Raw genomic sequence first — 21,803 nt, 5'->3', positions numbered from 1 at the left:
GAGCGTGTGACAGTGTGCTGCACTTGTGTATTGGTGAGTTTTCTTTTCTTTTTGAATTGGTTTTGTGTGTGGCATCCCTGTCCCCCCACTGGTAAGCCTCGGCTCCTAATACTTTTTAGAATATATGTATGTTGATATGTATGTTTGTGCTTTTATATGCTGTTTTAAATAATTATTAATAATAAATTGTCAGTCTGTTTTGGTCTATATCGCCCACCCCTACTTCTCACTGGATCTTTTGGCTGATATACCTAACGTATTTAAGACCAGCTTTTTCACCCACTCTCCACCACACCATACAACCAGCAGCACATTCAGACTCAGGTTCAGCTTCATTACCTACACTCATTTATTTACCTGCCACCATACACTTGAAACTGTTGTCAGGCTCATCTGTGTGCATGCCTCACTGGACAAACACAGTTGGGCCGCATGTTTCTGGGTCCTGCTGATGTCTTGGTATCTTGGAGCAGAGTTCCTGTTACACACTCTTTATATATAAGTTTATATTCTGGAGATATTTGTGTCAGGCAACACTCTGGTTTCTTACATTAGCCAATTACATCCTACCCAGTTAACTTACAGGTGTAAGTCGCAAATATGAGTACTGTAAACAAAAAAACATTTTTGAGTTTAAGAGTAATAAACTTAAACTCAGTTTCTGAAACTGAAAGATTCTGCAGATCAAAAATGTTTTACAGGGACAACAGTGTTCCCATTAAAGTGATTTTGTCCTGTGTTTAACTAAAATCGGCATCTGAGAATTTTCACTTTCATACACAATAGCAGTCAGCTATTGTCAGAAAAACGCCGGGTTTTTTTTCAGTTGCTTTGGCTCAACTCTTGAAGACTCAAGTGGTCAAAACAATATATGAAATCATTCAAAACTGTTTACTTATGGAGAAGAGAAGTATTTTTCGTTGTTTCTAAATGTTTTAATACATTTAGGTGACTAATTGAGCACAGTTGACCACAGGTTAAACATATACTGGGTCTATTCATTATGTTTCTATGATATATTCTACATATGCTAAAATTATTTCATCATGAATGCAATCACATGCAGAATAGCCCAAAGAACAGTCACAGGTATTTTAAAGCATATTTATGGAGACCTTAAGCTCATTGGAATCAGGGACTCACACACTGGGGCAAAATCCTGTCCATGTAGGAGGAAGAGGAGCATGGATGTGCAGCAAAGGAAGGTTTACAGAATATAAGGAGGGGCAGAGGAAATGCAGCGGATGGATGTGGCTCACATGTCGATTCTGCTCGTCAGAGCATTAGTGAAGGAATGTCCACTGATTCTCCATAAACATGGAGATCTGGCACTCATCACCAAAGGTGATTCTTCACATGAGAGGTGAAAGCTTCTCCCTGTGTTTGAATTAGAGTTAATTCTAATCCTGTACTCCAGCTTCCTCCCACAGTAAAAAAAATCAACTTGAATTAATTGGTCCTCTGATGGACTAGTAACCCCAGCTGGGTGTAGCCCAATGGCAGCTGGAATAGGCTCTACTCCCTCCTCCAACCCTGAATTGGATCAGCTGCTGAAGAGTTGGATGGGTGGACAATTGCCTGCTTCCTCCTACTAGCACCTTGTTTATCTTCTGTAAGTCTTCATTAGAGTTGATTGTATTTCACCACCTGATGGTCTGTTTTTCCTTTTTTCTGTCAGTAGCTTGTGGCCACCTTAAGAATTTTGCCTAAAAGTTACGTTTCCTTACTTTCTGTCATACAGTTAAAATGGTAGATGCTCACATCAAAGATGTGTAGACTTTCAGATAATGTCTGTCTTTTATATATATATATGGAGGTTTAGAAGCTCCATTAACTTTTCAACCACAAAACTGTGCACTGTGTGTTTAAAAAAAAGTCACATCTCCCTCATAGTTCTCTCTGCATCGACGTAAACATCAAGTTAAATCTGAGGTTTTGCACTTCAGTGTTTCGAAGAGCCTGAAGCCTGAAGAGCAAAAAAACACTAAAATATGCAAATGTCCACATAATCACATACTCTGGACAGTGGATATCAGCTTTCTTTTATTCCATGAGTTTAAAATCAGCTCAGGTAAAGTCAGTTTGTTCTATTCCGTCAGTCAAACACAACAACACTTCTTACTGTTACTGCAGCAACTCGACATAAGCCACGCTGCTTGGCCGTCCTTTTTGAAAGACAGCAATGCTGTAAGAGAACAGCAGCTGTGTGTGTGCATGCAAAGGTCATGACACAGAGATAGCTGAGGAAACTCGGCTATATGAGGAGCAAAGCGGGAAAGAAAGGCATACGTTAATGTTCAGGGCCATTTCTAACACAGATGTGAAAATGTAGTTATTCAGCTGAAGCACTCACAGACACTTCTCCTTCTTCTTCTCTCGCTTTCCTTCAGGCAGCCCGAAGTCACGTTGCCTTTTTGCTTAACCTCTATTATATCGCTGCACGTGCACATGCACACACACACACACACACACATAGAGGTGTGAACGCGCGTTCGCTCTGAGTGCAGTGTGCAAGGCGTGGGCTGTTTCTTCAGGTTACATCTTTCTGCAAAGATGATGGATGGAGAATATAAAATCCATCTCTGCAGGCCATTTAGAAATGAAATGAACACAGGCACAGAAGAAAGATAGATAGATAGATAGATAGATAGATAGATAGATAGATGGTGTTATATTTTCATAAGATTTGTAATGTCCTGACCTTTATCTGAGCAGAACGCTCTCCTGAGATGTAAATCAGTCTTTTAAGTCTTGCTTGAAATGACAGCCCAGACATGTTTGATAAAGTAAGAGTGAAACAAGAAATGAGACAAATACAGAAGAAAAATGCCTTACAGGAACAAACTAAAAGCACACCGTTCAAAACAGAAAGTATGAAGTGCTGAATATGAAAAATGAAAGAATAAAAGCAGCTACACTTGTCACTTCAGTTGCTAAATATCAGAGGAGCATTATCACTTTAAGAGTCATTTGAAAAACAAACACTTGAGCTCTGCTGGTGCTGTGTTTTCATCACTGTCACAGTCTGTCAAAGGCGTCAAGCAGCAGGGAGTCAGTTGATGACAACATTTCATAAATATTAATAATGTCGGCATGCGGCTGAGTCTGTCACGTGAAGCTGCGAGATGATCGTCTTTGATATCCAGCACGCAGACTTGTTAATACCCACTCTCAACTTTTATGTGACATCACTGAAACAGCAGCTTTGTAGTGCTCCAATGAAAAACAAGCTTTTAACCTTGTTAGCATGTCCGTGTTTATTTTATGAGGAGTGATAAAAAAGATCAGCAAACGTATCTCTAAATTAAAAACAGTTCTTGATTTCAACTTACGTTTGCTCCCCTCTGAGGTCATCATGTGGCGCAGTTCTGGACTACTCCCAGATACGGCTGTTATAATTCCCTGACAGACGTCTTTCATTGTATCAAAACTTAAAAGTCTAAAAAAGTGTGCAAAGTGTGAGACGGGGTACAATAGCACGAACTACATTTCAAGCCATTTGCACAAAACGTTCTTGCTCAAACAGTCTGACCCTGAGGGTAAATCCATCTCTCCAACCCTGTGACTAATGCAAAAAAATGAACATGGTCGCAGTCATGCTCTTCAGTGCAGGGTTTTATTTGATGCACCTTAACTAAAGGGCTGGATGCCCAACTTTGAGCAAATAGTGAACTTTCTTCTGTGCACTTGCATGTAAGTGGATTTTAAGGGAGTCATCCACACAAAGCATAAGATCTTGCAGAGAGATATACTGGGGTTCAGTGCACACATGAATGACAAACACAATTATTTTTATAATTAAGCATTTTTTTCTGTTAAAAGAAAAATGTTATTAGTTCTATCTGTGATTATGATCACATAGTCAAACAAAAGCTAAATGTTCTGCTTGTGATTAGGGATGGGTATCGAAAACCGGTTCTTGTTGAGAACCGGTTCCCACTGTTTCAATTCCTTGGAATTGTTTGCCATTTTTGCAAACGATTCCAATATCGATTCCAGTCGCCCCGAATGACGTCACCACGTTGCGGAGCGTCATTTACCTGGCAGGAAACATGGCGCCTCAAAACTTTGGTTATACTTTACGAGAACGGATGACAACAGGGCAACTTGCAATACTTGCAAAATGGATATTTCATTTAAGGGAGGAAACACTATGAATATGCACGCGATGACCTTAAATGAATGTCGTGTTTTTAATTCCGCTCCGGACTCGTGAATCTCAACCCAGCAGCAGCGGTAACGTTTGCACGTCCTCTCCCATTAATGCAACAGGTAAATAATCAACTAACAGTGCATATTATGTTAGCACGATCTGCCTTATTACAAAACCTGCCATTACTGTGCGCTGCATTTAGGTGACCATGATGAGAGAGACAGACAGAGTCTGGCTGGCGCTCGCTGGCAGTTCTCGCTGCAGTCTACCGGTAGCGTCTCCTTTCAGGCCAGGATAGACGAATGTCACCGAGCAGTGACTAAGTTTGTGGTAAAAGGCTTGCACCCATTTGCCACAGCAGATACCCCTTATTTTCAGTAAGTGAATGTGTTTAATTGTAGGCAGGGACATTACAGGATATTCTTGTGTAATTGCTACAGAATAATTTATGTTATACTTTGTTATTGCTACAGAAGAATATTGATTTTATTATTTTACATTTACAATTTTTTTCCCGGGGACCCCGTGACACCCGATTGAAGAGCCATAGGCTGGATCTCTTAAAGATCTCTTAAGATCTCACTGTTGGGTTTGTAAGGCCATGCTACTCCTAAATTTCTATCTTGTTCAAAGAGAAGATATAAAACAAAGTTCTAAGCTAATCGACCTTAGTGTTCTCCTTTTTAAAAAAAAAAAATCGATAAGAGAATCGATAAAGAATCAAATCGTTAAACAGAATCGAAAATGGAATCGGAATCGTGAAAATCTTATCAATACCCATCCCTACTTGTGATGATGACCTTGGTTAGTTTTCACAAATGGCACCTAACCCTGTGTGCTCCATGCTCTTTTTAAATGAATCCCAGGAACGTGTGCTTTAGAAATTAAATACTTGTGACCAGATTTGCTAAAACAAACAGCCTTTGATATAAAAAAGTACTGATGGTGTTTACAAAGATTGTGTGTCAGAGGTGGGAAATTAGAGATGTTTGACTGTCGCATATGAATTTCTAGCAATTCCTCCACTCCAATCAATTTACACTGAATACACGGAAGATGTGATAAAAAATACAGATTTCTGAGCAACGTGATTCTAAACCTTCTCAGTGAACTGAGCGACAAACTGGAACCTCCAACCAAATGCAGACAGTATCAGCAGCAATAAAACTTCTTCCATTTTTGGCATCAGATTCTTGTTAACATACTCTCACTTCTGTGGTGGGAATTTCACAGCATGCACAGTGAAGTTCAGAGCTAAATGGCTAATCTAATCTAAACTCAAAAACTATCATCTGAATACAGGCCTTGGATGGATGTCAGGCACCAGAAACCTATTTTTAATTTTGAAGTAAAATATCATCTCTTAATTGCAACCTTGTGCTAAATAGAATTAGTGGCAGACTGAGTGTGTGAAGTTGAAATGAACTGACTGTGCATGTGTTTAGAAAGTGCGACTTTTGTAAATTGCTCTTAAAACTAACCACACCTAGTGGTGTGTGCTTTTTAGCCCTAGGTTTCCTAACATGATGAACATTAAACATACTAAACAGTCTAAGAGTTAAATAGTTGGTTGGAATGTTTGGTTGAATTTGGAGTTATGTATTTACATTTAATACTTGTACATATGCACATATGTGCAAGGCAGGAAATTAAGTATGAAATATGATAAAAAGCTGACATGAAATGTTATGAATCTGGCATCAGAACTACCCCAGCAGAACCCAGCAAGAAGGCGTCATGGAGGGCTTTTCTTTTCCTCTTCTTTTTTTTCCTTTTGGAGTTTTGTTTTGTTTTCCATTTCTTGCATCATTGCCTCAAGCCACCCAAGACCTTTCTCGAGGTTCAGATCACCCCCTGCCTCTCACAACGGGCTACCCTGAGACCCTTTGGGAGGGAGTCAGGCGGATGTGGACATGCTTTCTATGATATTTTCTTTGTTGTTGTTTTGTCATTTGAAGAGACTTCTTTCACCTGTTTCCACATGCCTCAATGCAGACCTCCTTGATTTACAACTAGCAACAATGTTAAAAAAAACAGGACATGTTATGTAGCAAATACTTTATAATCAAGAACTTGAACATGAATATGAACAGCTGCTCCTGCATGCTGGAGAACTGGAGGTTCTTCTATCTGAGATTAACATTTTACTTCACTCTTTTCTTTGTTTAAGCGCCACAGCTTTGATTATTGCATCTCACTGGTTGCAATAACAACAAGTTTTTAGTTCTGTCCTCAAGTAAGCCCTTTGGGTCAAAGGAAAGGGTGTGTGTGTGTGCATATATTACTATGTATATAATTAGAAGTGCACCAGTTCCCTGATCAAATCTTCTGTGGGAGACAGTAACATTGTCAGGATCCCTGAGTCTGTTCCCAGTGTTTTGTGTTTTTTGGACTTTTTAATCTATGTTGTATTGTGTCCATGTTGTCCTAGTCTCACTTGAGTGTCTCTTTCCCAGTGTCCCCGTGTGTACATACATGCCAAACCTCCTGGAGCCACCATTCTCCCGAATTTCTCCCGAGCCTGCGAGAACAGCAAACTCCCGGCACATCGTTTTCAAACCCTCGCGGTCTTTCACTACTAAACATGATATATAATTCTCTTAAATAACTTAAACGTGTTATTTTTTTGGCCTTTTTCCAGTGTTTTATTTGTTCATGAGTAAATCGGTTTGGCTGAGATTAAAGTTAGATTAGATTAAAACTTTATAAAAACTTTATTAATCCCTCGGGAGGGTTCCTCCGGGGTTTTCACACAGCTGAATAAACGTCAAACAGAAAACTGATTAAACAGAATTGTGAGATGGTTGAGAATTTACGCCAGTGTCTGGTTATATTTTAGATAGCAAGGAGCATATGGCAGAGTTTCACTCAATAATAATGGTGACATTTAACCTATTTTATCAGATAAATAAACATTGTAAAATTCAAGTTTTTTGTATATATATATATATATATACACATATATATATATATATATATATATATATATATATATATATATATATATATATATATATATACATGTATGCCACTCCCCTTTTGAATGTCTCTCTAATTCTGAGGTCTCAAGGTTGCCAAGTATGGGTGTGTAGTCTATCTGTATGTTGCTGTCTCTCTGTCTCTGCAATGTCTCTCTGTCCGTGTCTCAGTGTTTGTGATTTCCTGTCTTATGTTGGTAGTTATTGTCTCATGTGCTTTGTGTTCAGCTTTGCTTCCCCTGTTTCGTTATGGCTAGTTTGCGCCACCTGTGTTCCCACATGTCTCCCCTTGTGCTGGGTTCTGCCTGCAGGTGTTTAATGTGGTAAAGCAAGGTTTTGTTGTAGGTTGCACGGGTTCACAAAGTTATCTTTTGCATATAGACCAAACAACTGTATAGCAGCAGATTACACATATTATATAATTCATACATATTTACCACATGCTTTTTTTCTTTTGTATATTGCATTATTAAATCTTCATATTTGTGAAAGCCAGTGTGGAACTCGGCACCACAGCCTACAAAATTTGGCTTGATATGCTAAATGTTATGCTAAATGCGTTCTCCACTCTAGGAAATGGACAAAATATTCCAAAGGTACATCTGGAAACATGGATTTTGTTTTGTGGTTAGCGTTTCTACTATAGTTCATCTTATTTTTCCTTTAGGGTCTCTGAAGCAGATAATACAAATGTCGGTACTTATTCAGCTTCTGTTTGAAATCAACTTTAAATAAAAAATGGAGCATGCACCTCTCACACAATCCAGCACTCAGCACAAGAGGCATTATCAAGCTGATATTATCACTTGTAATGAAAAAAAAGTCACATATAAAGTGGACCTATTGTGCTCCTCTTCAGCTTCATATTTTTAGTCTTGGACTTCACTAGAGTAGATTTGCATGATTCATGGTTTAACATAGTCTTTATTTATCTCACAGTGGGTCCTCCAAGTTAACTGTCATTGTGGAACACACCATTCCAGCTTCTGTTTCTTTAATGCTACCCTCCCTACCTTTAAGTCCAAAGGGACTATGACATACGTTGGAATAGACGTCAGCTGACGGACTTGGTTCTATGGTAGGTCTTAAAGGGTTAATGATCAAGGGACGAACCTCCCAGCCCTTTGTTCACGCAGTGGGCTGGTTTCCGTCATTATGCAAATGTACTGTTGGGGAAACCTGCAGTCAGCTAAGACTGAAGAAGTTACTTGGATGAGTGACCAAACGTTTCTCCCACTAAAAACGTTACTTCCAGATGAACAGAATCAACTTTTGGAAACCTCAATCAGTATTTTTATTCATCTTTAGGCATGAAAAGATGAATAAAAACCTCAATCCTGATTGAGGTTGTCTAATTCATGCATGACATGGTTAAATAACAATAATTATAATGAAACACGTCATACATCTATAGTAACATTAAACGACCAGTCGGTGGCAGGGTATGGAGTGACACATCAGTGTCCATTGTAGTGGTATATGTGCAAGTATACTACCACACAAATACAAGAAAACAGCCTTTGAATAGGTGTCCACTGTAGAGACCACTATGCATGAAAGGGTTAGTCAAACCAGCTTCTCCTCACAACCTGTCTCCATACAATGAGTTCAGAGTTATTGCAATCACTCTCAGACAGATTGATAAAGGTTTGTAAAAAACTGTTATCTAATTTTGAAGGGTAACAGAATGTCAGCACACTGGAATCATCTCAGTTTGTGCAACTGAACGCAACTTGTTGGCAACACATTTGTAGTTGAGGACTTGACTCAGCTGGTTGGCAAATGGTTGGAGTCTGGTCATATCCCTATATAAAAGCAAGGGTCTTGATTGCCCACGTCATTTTTGAGTTAAATTGATGTCCTGCTGTAACAACATAGCTATTTGTGGAGAAATTTATTTGTTGAATCTGTCTCGGTCTAGCCAGGACCTCACCAGTCCAGCCAGAGCCTTAGAGCTGGACTATGAATATAAGTAGTTAATATGAGTTTCTGTTTAATGGCAACAGCTTTGCAGCAGGCAGCAACAGATTCTTTTACAGTTAATCACATATTATCATAGATTGTCTGTAATTGCCTACTTGACCCCATTCAAATGCAAACTGATTGCAGACTGACTCAGTTTTATTGCTGCTTTATCACCATCTTGATGCACCAAAGTCACTTGAGTGGTTGCATAACTATTTTAATATCAACAAGATTTCAAGTTCATTGCACACGGTCTCAGAAATTTTAGTAATGTCGTGGTCTCCAGTCACTGTTTTCCTGGGTGTGACAAAAATGGAGCTGTTGTAATTCTTAAGACCTGTGCCGTCATTCACAGCCACAGCCACCCCTTATATTGCAGAAAATTAAGGAGTTATTAGTCATGGCTTACTTTCGGTAATTCAGGTTCATTTCAGTATATTCCTGCCTGTTCGTGTGCAATGAGACATCACCTTGTGTGAAGAAGAGCAGAAGGTTTCAGTTTGAAACCCAAATGTTCCAGCAGTCTGAGAAGGAGCCAACAGTTAATGCAGCAAATGAACAGCTTTACCGAAGGAATGGTCACTACTGCAGTGTGTGTGTTACAGAGTGAGAAAGACAGATCAGTATTGGATTTTGAGTCATTTATATTCAGCAGGGGTTCACAGATACTCACTGCTACAGTAAAGCACACACACACACACACGGCCTGCCCGGCTCTACATAAATCCATTAGAAGTTATTGTTCATTGGCGCATTTCTGTGGCAGATTTTGCTGAATAAAAAACCTCTGATTCAATTCAGAACTTTATCGTCCTGGGAGGACGATTTGTGCTCGCAGAAACAGTTTAAGATGAGAGAACAATAAAAACAATAAAAACACATAAAAGCAATGGCAGCAGATGCAGAGCAGCAGTTATATGATCAGAGTGGAGGAGAGGTAAACTTACAGAGTGAAAATCAGGTTTAATACAGTTACGAGAGCTGAACTGAGAGGAAACCTGCTGAAATATCATTTAAACTTTAAAAACCATTTAAGCACGCTCATACAGACCTTTGGTCATTACTTATCTGATAGATACAGTTGTATAAAGCAGATGAAGCTTTATATCTGATATCTCTGTGAATGTTCTCCGTCATCCAGGTCATCATAGTCAAAGGAGCTTGCAAAGAAAAGTGTCTGGACTTCTTTAAGTTGCTTGAAGACGTTTGACCTCTCATCCGAGAAGCTTCTTCAGTTCTAAGGTCAAATGGTGGGGAGTCCCAGATTTAAACCTAGTGGGCGTATCCCCCCACAGAGGGACAAAAGGACCCCCTGATGATCTTCTAATCGCCTGAGCCAAGGTGTGAAACTGGGTGTGGGTCCACTGTGAGCGACCATCTTTGAACAGAGGCGGTGGTTTACGACACCAACTGTCTGCCATCTATAATCCAGTTTTGAGTTCCCTCCCCAGATGCCTTAACGCCTACTCACATCCTGGGCCATCTGACCTCAGGAATTCGCATGATAAGGTGGGGCCAGGTTTCACAATGAGCTCACCTGAAACCTTGGCTGATTGGGACCCACACCCAGTTTCACACCTTGGCTCAGGCGAGTCAAGGAAGGTGATTAGGAAGATACATAGGATGATTCAGTAGCAACATTTGTCTCTCTTTCAGTTTTTCTTCTGCTTTATTTTGAAAGTCATTTCCTCATTTTGTGCATCTCTTCCCCTCCTCATCACTGTTTAAGTTCACCTATCCTTCTTTCTTGAAAGGTGTGTGGCTTTTTTATTATGTGTATCTTCTTTCAGTCTTTGTCTGATATTCAAACCTTCTGTTTTCTATTTCATGTTCTTTGCTGGCTTTCCGCTGTAGCCCCTTTGGACTTTTGTTTTACATTCTTTGGATTGCCTTCCTCTAACCAGTAGCTTTCATTATTCTCTGTTAGTATTCATTAAATTTGCTTTTATTTTACCACCTGCTGGTCTGTTTCGTTTTTCCATTTTTTCTGTCAGCAATTTGACCCACTTGAGAAGCTTCACCTTAGAAGCAAAGTTGGCTTAAAGGTAGGGAGGGTAGCATTAAAGAAACAGAAGCTGGAATGGTGTGTTCCACAATGACAGTTAACTTGGAGGACCCACTGTGAGATAAATAAAGACTATGTTAAACCATGAATCATGCAAATCTACTCTAGTGAAGTCCAAGACTAAAAATATGAAGCTGAAGAGGAGCACAATAGGTCCACTTTATATGTGACTTTTTTTTCATTACAAGTGATAATATCAGCTTGATAATGCCTCTTGTGCTGAGTGCTGGATTGTGTGAGAGGTGCATGCTCCATTTTTTATTTAAAGTTGATTTCAAACAGAAGCTGAATAAGTACCGAAATTTGTATTATCTGCTTCAGAGACCCTATGTCATGGTCCTGGGTCGTGCGACCCAGTGTTTTGTGCTTAACCTATTTTGATGTTTATTGTTTGTTTAGGTTCTTTAAGGTAGTCCAGTCCTTTTGTAGTTATGTTACCCTTGTATCAAGCCTCCCTTGCCCTTCGTGTGTTTATGTCCGTGTGTCTTGTATTGTCAAGTTCATGCTGTCGCGTCTGTCACCTCCCCCTGTACTACGTCTCCCCGGTTCATGTCTCATGTTTCCTGTTTTACTTTGAAGGCCTGCATTCACTGTCAGTGCATTCAGTTTCACTCCTCCTGTCCTATCGTTAAGTTCATGTGTGTCAGCTGCGTTCCCATGTGTGGCCACTTCCCCTGATCATCCCTCATGTGTATTTAGTCTCTGTGTTTCTTACAGTCTGTGTCGCGTCGTCTGTATTCCCACCCTCCGTGTTTCCATGCCCGGTCTGTTGTATTCGAAGTCATAGCCTTACCTTAGTTCATTCCCAGTTTAGGTTTCTGTTTAGTTATTGCTTTTGTGCTGCCCTTATTCTTGTTTGTTTCTCTTGTGTTACCAGCCACAATAAAAGGCTCGCCTTCTGTTAAAGCTCACTCCCGTCTGCTCACTTGTGTACGCACCTGGGTCCATTACACGCATTCTCCACTCGGTCCGTCACAGCGGACCGTGACACCCTAAAGGAAAAATAAGATGAACTATAGTAGAAACGCTAACCACAAAACAAAATCCATGTTTCCAGATGTACCTTTGGAATATTTTGTCCATTTCCTAGAGTGGCGAACGCATTTAGCATAACATTTAGCATATCAAGCCAAATTTTGTGGGCTGTGGTGCCGAGTTCCACACTGGCTTTCACAAATATGAAGATTTAATAATGCAATATACAAAAGAAAAAAAGCATGTGGTAAATATGTATGAATTATATAATATGTGTAATCTGCTGCTATACAGTTGTTTGGTCTATATGCAAAAGATAACTTTGTGAACCCGTGCAACCTACAACAAAACCTTGCTTTACCACATTAAACACCTGCAGGCAGAACCCAGCACAAGGGGAGACATGTGGGAACACAGGTGGTGCAAACTAGCCATAACGAAACAGGGGAAGCAAAGCTGAACACAAAGCACATGAGACAATAACTACCAACATAAGACAGGAAATCACAAACACTGAGACACGGACACAGAGACATTGCAGAGACAGAGAGACAGCAACATACAGATAGACTACACACCCATACTTGCCAACCTTGAGACCTCAGAATTAGAGAGACATTCAAAAGGGGAGTGGCATACATGTATATATTAGGGGTGCAACGATACACAAAATTCACGGTTCGGTTCGGTTCGATACTTTGGTGTCACGGTTCGATATTTTTTCGATACAAAAAAAATGTTCATGCCTTTTTAATTTGTCATTTATTAAAATTATAAATATATATTTTAACTCAAAGGTACAGTTTTTAAATGTAACCCTTGTGCGTGTTTTTTATTTTGACAGCGAATGCGCACCTGCGGACCACTTATGTGCAGCCCTGGTTATATAGCTCGTCATATTGCAGCCACAGAAATTATTTTGTCCATGAAACCATAAAGCTGCACTTTCTTTTTGCCTTATAGTCTGATTTGTCATAACTTCTCCGTTTTGTGGTAAGCTTTTCTTTGGCTGTCACTTCTTCACCCTGACCTGTCTTATTTGGCTCAGCAGAACTAAAATATATATCTGTCTGTGAAGGTTCTCAGTCATCCAGGTCATCGTAGTCAAATATATATCCTGCTGGTTTTACACACGCACTCACATAAGCTCAGCGATTCTCTGCGCGGTCAACCTCTCACATGTTTAAGCTTGCTGCGGGAGATTTCACTTGTCATGTTTGCATAGTAAGCTAACGATTAATAAGACGATGTCAGAGGAATTGGTGCACAAATTATCATCACTCACAGATCAGTGCTGTCGCTCTCTATACACAGTTCGCACGATTGCAAAGTGAAAGCAAAAAATCAAGCGCAAATTCAAACGCGATTTCAATATGTCACATATTGACAGTGGCTCACCGATGCCAATGACATAATTACCCAGCTACATTTCTGAAAGAATGCAAAAGCATTGACATATATTTTTCCTTCCTACAATAGCCCGACGGGCAGGGAAGAGATAGATTTTGGTAGCCCGACTGAAAAAATCGCTAGCTCCAGGACGTCGGGCTAGCGATATTGCAAGCCCTGTATCTGAGTGAGGAATCACTCATCTTTGGAAAAGAGAGTTTATTACAGAGAAATGTCTCTTTCCAAAATAAAAGCTATACTATCCGCTTCTTCTGGGCTATATTCTCAGCAGCATAAGGGGAATCATGTGCTAACAGCTGTCTAAATGACTCGGCTAAAGTTAGTAGCATGCTTGTTATTTTTGTCTTTGCACTAGGATGATGTCGGCGTAAATGTGCAGTCATATTCGTTGTGTTCCCACTAGTGCTTTCAGGTTAATCTCGTTGAAATGACCTTAACGCCACAACACGGCAAATCTCCGTTAACGAGCTACCGCCGATCGCCCCGTGCATGGGGCTAGACGGCCAACACGTTAACGAGCTAACTGCGCTAACACACTAGTTCCCACCCATGTAATTGAGCATTGCATGGCACATCCAACATACTGTTTTACTTTAGTCCATGACTCGCTTACCTTCAGGGTCATACGTCACATGAAAACCAAAATAATTCCAAACGCCAGATCTGAATGAGAGTGGGGGAGGTCCATGTTGCAAAGAGAGCTTAACTTCTGTCTTGCTAGCTTGCCCTGCGCTCTTCCTTCTGACTATGCTGTCTGTGTTGAGCGCTCAGTGGATCTGCGCTCGACAGTGCAGCCTAGGCGGAGTAGTCGAACGCAGATTCACTGAGCGCTCAACACAGACAGCATCGTCAGAAGGAAAGTTGATAAAATAAATTACAAATGTTGTATTGTTCGATACATATGCGTACCGAACCGAAAGCACTGTATCGAACGGTTCAATATCGATACGAATATCGTTGCACCCCTAGTGTATATATATATATATATATATATGTATGTGTATATATATATATATGTATGTGTATATATATATATATATATATATATATATATATATATATATATATATATATATATATATATATACTGACCAACCTGTGCACTGCCTGGATTGATTACAAGAAGGCCTATGACTCAATGCCCCACAGCTGGATACTGGAATGCCTAGAATTGTACAAGATCAATGGGACCCTAAGAGCCTTCATCAGGAACTCAATGGGGATGTGGCGTACAACACTAGAGGCCAACTCCAAGCCCATAGCACAAGTCACTATCAAGTGCGGGATCTACCAAGGAGATGCTCTGTCCCCACTGCTGTTCTGCATAGGCCTGAACCCCCTCAGTGAGATCATTAACAAGACTGGCTACGGATACCGACTACGGAACGGAGCAGTTGTCAGCCACCTCCTGTACATGGATGACATCAAGCTGTATGCCAAGAGTGAACGTGACATCGATTCACTGATCCACACTACCAGGCTATACAGCAATGACATTGGAATGTCGTTCGGACTGGAGAAGTGTAGTCGGATGGTAACAAAGAGAGGGAAGGTAGTCAGAACTGAGGGGATTGAACTACCAGAAGGCAACATTGCAGACATAGAGGACAGTTACAAGTACCTGGGGATCCCGCAGGCAAATGGGAACCATGAAGAGGCCGCTAGAAAGGCTGCAACCACCAAGTACCTGCAGAGGGTCAGGCAAGTCCTGAGGAGTCAGCTGAACGGTAAGAACAAGATCCGGGCCATCAACACGTACGCCCTGCCCGTGATCAGGTACCCTGCTGGGGTAATAGGCTGGCCAAAGGAGGAGATAGAAGCCACTGACATAAAGACAAGAAAGCTCCTTACCATGCATGGAGGGTTTCACCCCAAGTCCAGCACCCTGAGGCTGTACGCTAAGCGGAAGGAAGGGGGCCGGGGACTGGTGAGTGTCAGCACCACAGTCCAGGATGAGACAAGGAACATCCAAGAATACATTGGGAAGATGGCCCCAACTGACCGAGTGCTCAGTGAATACCTCAGGCAGCAGAAACCCAAGAAAGAGGAGGGAGACGAGGAACCATCATGGAAGGACAGGCCCCTGCACGGTATGTACCACCGGCAGATAGAGGAGGTGGCTGATATCCAGAAATCCTACCAGTGGCTGGACAAAGCTGGACTGAAAGACAGCACAGAGGCACTAATCATGGCAGCACAAGAACAAGCTCTGAGTACAAGATCCATAGAGGCTGGGGTCTATCACACCAGGCAAGACCCCAGGTGCAGGCTGTGTAAAGATGCCCCAGAGACAATCCAGCACATAACAGCAGGGTGCAAGATGCTAGCAGGCAAGGCATACATGGAACGCCACAACCAAGTGGCCGGCATAGTGTACAGGAACATCTGTGCCGAGTATAACCTGGAAGTCCCGAGGTCAAAATGGGAGATGCCCCCAAGGGTGGTGGAGAATGACTGAGCTAAGATCCTGTGGGACTTCCAGATACAGACGGACAAAATGGTGGTGGCTAACCAACCGGACATAGTGGTGGTAGACAAACAGAAGAAGACGGCCGTAGTGATCGATGTAGCGGTTCCGAATGACAGCAATATCAGGAAGAAGGAACACGAGAAGCTGGAGAAATACCAAGGGCTCAGAGAAGAGCTCGAGAGGATGTGGAGGGTGAAGGTAACGGTGGTCCCCGTGGTAATCGGAGCACTAGGTGCGGTGACTCCCAAGCTAGGCGAGTGGCTCCAGCAGATCCCGGGAATAACATCGGAGATCTCTGTCCAGAAGAGCGCAGTCCTGGGAACAGCTAAGATACTGCGCAGGACCCTCAAGCTCCCAGGCCTCTGGTAGAGGACCCGAGCTTGAAGGATAAACCGCCCGCAGGGGCGTGCTGGGTGTGTATAACTCTGCCATATGCTCCTTGCTATCTAAAATATAACCAGACACTGGCGTAAATTCTCAACCATCTCACAATTCTGTTTAATCAGTTTTCTGTTTGACGTTTATTCAGCTGTGTGAAAACCCCAGAGGAACCCTCCCGAGGGATTAATAAAGTTTTTATAAAGTTTTAATCTAATCTAACTTTAATCTCAGCCAAACCGATTTACTCATGAACAAATAAAACACTGGAAAAAGGCCAAAAAAATAACACGTTTAAGTTATTTAAGAGAATTATATATCATGTTTAGTAGTGAAAGACCGCGAGGGTTTGAAAACGATGTGCCGGGAGTTTGCTGTTCTCGCAGGCTCGGGAGAAATTCGGGAGAATGGTGGCTCCGGGAGGTTTGGCATGTATGTACACACGGGGACACTGGGAAAGAGACACTCAAGTGAGACTAGGACAACATGGACACAATACAACATAGATTAAAAAGTCCAAAAAACACAAAACACTGGGAACAGACTCAGGGATCCTGACAATGTTACTGTCTCCCACAGAAGTTTTGATCAGGGAACTGGTGCACTTCTAATTATATACATAGTAATATATGCACACACACACACCCTTTCCTTTGACCCAAAGGGCTTACTTGAGGACAGAACTAAAAACTTGTTGTTATTGCAACCAGTGAGATGCAATAATCAAAGCTGTGGCGCTTAAACAAAGAAAAGAGTGAAGTAAAATGTTAATCTCAGATAGAAGAACCTCCAGTTCTCCAGCATGCAGGAGCAGCTGTTCATATTCATGTTCAAGTTCTTGATTATAAAGTATTTGCTACATAACATGTCCTGTTTTTTTTAACATTGTTGCTAGTTGTAAATCAAGGAGGTCTGCATTGAGGCATGTGGAAACAGGTGAAAGAAGTCTCTTCAAATGACAAAACAACAACAAAGAAAATATCATAGAAAGCATGTCCACATCCGCCTGACCTTGGGAATAAACTTATCCTGATTATACCTGTTGCATCTCTGTGTCATTTGTTTCTGATTTACTTAATCCCTCCTTGTATTTATAAGAACCACCCCTAGTATGACATTCTGGCGCATCAGCTGTAGCCTGTTATGTTGAAGTTGCCTCATTCTAATGTTTTCTCTGAGGCTGCTGTAAATGCGAATATATTTACTGTGGGTTTTGCTTGAAAAAGCTTTACGTTGTGAAAAACTGAAATCTTGAAATTAGAATTGCTGTGCCTTATTTTGTGGATCTTTTTACATATTCCTTTTGAAAATACTAAAATTTGTATATTTATTAATTTTTGTTTGTCTGATAGCATTTATTTATAAAATAAATCGGACATTTCAAACAGGTACTCACTACTTACTCAGTACTTGAGTAGCCTTTTCACCAAGTACTTTTTTACTCTTACTCGAGTAACTTTTTTGACGACTACTTTTCACTTTTACTTGAGTAATAATATTTTAAAGTAATGATACTCTTACTTGAGTACAATTTTTGGATACTCGACCCACCTGTGGTTAGCACGCCGAGACATTGATGCCTGCCATATCAGGAGGGCGGTAGGGGAAAAAAAACAAAAGGAAGTCCATCTGAGAGATACCTTATTTTCTTTGCTACTTTTCTTTGCCTGAGACTCAGGTTGTTTTCTGTTCTCAGACCCAGATAAACTGGTAACCAAATGAAGCTGACAAAAAAACTGAAGGTTGACAACCAGTTAAAGTCAAGTGGTACCACATTTTCCTTTCTTTTTCCTTTTCTTTGGGGGTGTTGAAATATTGTATTTTCTTTCTTGTCTTACATCCATTTTGGTTGCTTCAATTATTTTTGTGATATATTCGAGCTGGTTACTCTATTTGAAGGTATTCCTACCTTAAGAATAAGCAAATGGAACTGAACAAAATATATTTAAAGGCTGACATCTGCTGAGATGTCATCTCTTGTTTCCTGTTTTGGTTGTCATCACTAAATTTCATTGAAATCCTATGTTTTCTGTTCGCTACATCTCTTGACACATCTGCAGTGTCAAATAATAAAATAAACCTCTAATATGAGATAAGAACCATGGTCTCATAGCTGACAGAATTTTACAATAATTCATTGAAACCCCAACATACCTGGGATGAGAAGAAGAGTGAGATTGAAAGACTCTAAAAAGATTTTATAGGATTTTATCATGGCCCTTAAACATGACCTAAAACAATCCATGTCACATACTCCTGTAATGATATGCTGGAGTATAAATCATGGAGGAGTTGAAATAAGGATTTAGTGAAAAACTTTCAACTAGGACAGTGGACCTTGATTCTGTTTTTGCTTCCATTGGCTCTTTGGTTATGTTTAAGCATCAGAAACTATTTGATCATGGTCATGGTCTTTTATAATATTAAAAACACATTCAAGCATTAACAATCTGTATAATTTATTGCAAAAGATATTTAACAAATAAATAAAGCAGTATAATAAGCTGCTTCTCCAGCGAGTCTTTCATCCCACGTATTGGACTTTGACTCCTGCTCAGGGTGCAGCTGTGCTGAGTTGGTCAGAGGAGAACATGAACCCATTTTCCACCATCTGCAGATTCATCTGCAGTCAAAGGCAGCGTAGCTGGAGTATGTAAGATCCGCAGGACGATGGATGCTCTGGAGATTCAGCTTCAGTTTCACACATCGAAACAGGTTCAAGAGTGAACAGTGTGTTTTATTCTTTAAAAGCTCCCAGCACTAAAGAAAATGCTGGTCACCACAAACAAACATGTTACTGTGCCAATAAGCAGCTATAAAAGGTTTTTTCATCACTTGGTCTGCGTAATTAGGAGTGTGACAGGAGCGCCACCATGAGCTCTAGAACAGGGCTCATTTGTATCTCCTGCCAAAATAAAGTTAGACTATGATGTGCAGTGCATTGCTGTACACGATTCAAAGAAAAACAATGCTTTTTATCACTTTTGACGTTTTGACAGCAGAACAGTGTTAAAGAGAAATAGCTTGAGGAGTAGAAGCGAGCTGTGCACCTAATTGAATAAAATAAGTGAATCAGACAGGGTGTAATATGGACCCATGTTGCACAAGGCCAGAGGCATCGCTTTGGGATAACATGGTTACAGAGTCTGAAGCCCTGCTGGAACTGCTTTAGGATCTCTGAGGTCATTGGAGAACAAAGATCAGTTCCGTAACCGAGAGCTTCGGCACAACCACCACCATTAGGAGAGCTGCATACTCACAAAAGGAGAAAGTAACATATCTGAATCATTCTAGAAGACTGATTAAATTAAATAAATGAATCGGAGAACAGGACCAAATCCTCTTGGAGATTTGTTTTTTTGGGTACAAGTGAGCTAATCTGCACGTCTAAGAAGGAACTTTGATTAAAAAAAGAGTCTTTTTACAAATCTCCTGAAAAACACTGAAAATAAATTAATATACTGGAGTTTATATAGCACTTCAAGTCTTGCTAACCAGTCAATTTACATTGATACAGCGCTCTATTTGACTCACATCCATGGCCAGATTCACTAGTGAAGCTAACATGCATGTCAGTACTGTGCACGCAGGCACAGGCAGGACATGCAGACTCAGCATAAGCCAGGAGGCTTGTTGCTGTGAGGTGACAGTGCTATTCCAACTTAAGGTTTAAAATGGTTCATCAGTGAAGCGGTACCCTCTGAGTTACTCCATTTCAAACTTTTTCTTCCAAAGGCAAACCAGTTTGGAGATAAAAACTTCAAGGAAACTGCTTTTCACAGAAATGACATACTGGTGGTTCATCTGTTGTGTTTTGAACATTTGCCGTATCTTAACATGACACCTTTGATTGTTAATGCCATGAAGGTGTTGATATTCCATTGGCCTCCATCACCTCGTGTTGTGTCAACATTAGATGCAGTACTGTTTTCAACATGACGGGAAAGCAGCACTTGCCCATTAAATTGTAAGCTTCGTCATTATATTGTCTTCATCTGTGAGTTCAACTAGCTTCCACAGCGTGCGTTTTGTTCCATCTTCCTTCTTTGCAGCTGATGGGCGCTCTACCCTCACGGACATTTCCTCCTGTTTAGGTTTTTCTTTCCCACTGTCACCAAGGCCATGTCCACACTAATACGTTTTCGTTTGAAAATGCATCTTTTCCTCTCCGTTTTGGCCTTCCATCCACACTGAGACAGCGTTTCCGGTCAAGGAAAATGCAGCGTTTTGGAAACGCTCTCCAAAGCGGATACGTTTTCGCGTCGCAGTGTGCAGAGCGAACCCGGAGCTTTATCGAAAACGATGACACATTTTAGTTATGTGATGCAGTCATGTGACCAATTAAACTAAGATAGCGGAGGGCATGTTTTGTTTGCAAAACAACTGCAGTTTATACATGTTCCAGACAGAGGCAGAGCCAGACATTTGAAACACCCGGGGCTTAGCCCAAAAGGGTAGTATGCATGTGGGATTTTTTTTTTTTCCCCTTGGGGGGGGTGCGGGTAGAAATGACTGAAAGATTAATTGGCTCTGTTTTGAGTTTTGTTCAAAAAAGAATGACTTCATATAGGGAAAAATATATATCACATATGCAGGACACCTTAAACTAGTTTTTTAATTAAGCAGCAAGGCAGAACAAAATCAGGGCTGTATCAAGACACGAGGACTAAACCCCAATTCAACCAGACCCAGAACTGATCCGGAATTAAAACAGGACTGCAACAGTTCAAAATCAGGACTACTTGGGACTTAACCAAGACAGAACCAGAATCAGAACTAGATGATAGTAGCACTAAAAATCATCATAGACTTGCGCTACATTTATTTTTTAATTTTACCAAAGTACAATATTTAGATTGAGAAAAGTTTATATAATTATTTAGCCTTGTTGTGCAAACAAGCCTGCATAACTTAATAAATATAGAATTTGAAAAATAACAAACCTAAAAAGAAACACTAGGTACGAGATACATGAGTACCTATGATACGGTGATACTTTTGGTAAACAACCATTTGACTAACATGTGTGTCTCACCTGCTCTTGTTCATCTCTGTTCTGTCCTCATTCTCCTCTCTCTCTCTGTTCCTCTCTCTCTCTCTTTGTGCTGACAATCATCAAATATACAGATATTTACAAACTCTTCAGATAAAAACACAAACACTTTTTTAATTGTAACATCAAATCAGACTAAATGTTTATTTTTTTTTTAGATTGATAAATATAAAAAAACATATTTGTTAACTTTAAGAGTAAAGAGAGAAACTATCTGTATTTCTTAATTGCAAATGGCACCAAATTGTATTCAAAATTGAGCCACACTTATGGAGCTCCACAGTTCTTTTCCTGGTGTTTTGGTTGACATCTCTGGATTTTCCCATGTCACAGAAACAGGCTCTGTGTTTTGCCTT

At 40.5% G+C, this 21,803-nt stretch overlaps 1 long non-coding RNA gene across 1 annotated transcript; it reads right to left on the bottom strand.

The window, feature by feature from the left end:
* Nucleotides 1–365: 365 nt before the first annotated feature.
* On the bottom strand, nt 366–20,757 carry LOC120736038. The gene is made up of 3 exons (XR_005696406.1): nt 20,648–20,757; nt 13,269–13,273; nt 366–377 (listed from the first exon to the last, which is right to left on the bottom strand). It is a non-coding gene; the product is annotated as an uncharacterized LOC120736038 (long non-coding RNA).
* Nucleotides 20,758–21,803: the final 1,046 nt, after the last annotated feature.

This window comes from Simochromis diagramma, unplaced genomic scaffold (assembly GCF_900408965.1).
Source record: "Simochromis diagramma unplaced genomic scaffold, fSimDia1.1 OVJJ01000816.1, whole genome shotgun sequence".
NCBI classification, from domain to species: Eukaryota; Metazoa; Chordata; class Actinopteri; order Cichliformes; family Cichlidae; genus Simochromis; species Simochromis diagramma.
Note: the sequence above shows the minus strand (reverse complement) of the source record. Positions and strands in the feature narration are given on the sequence as shown.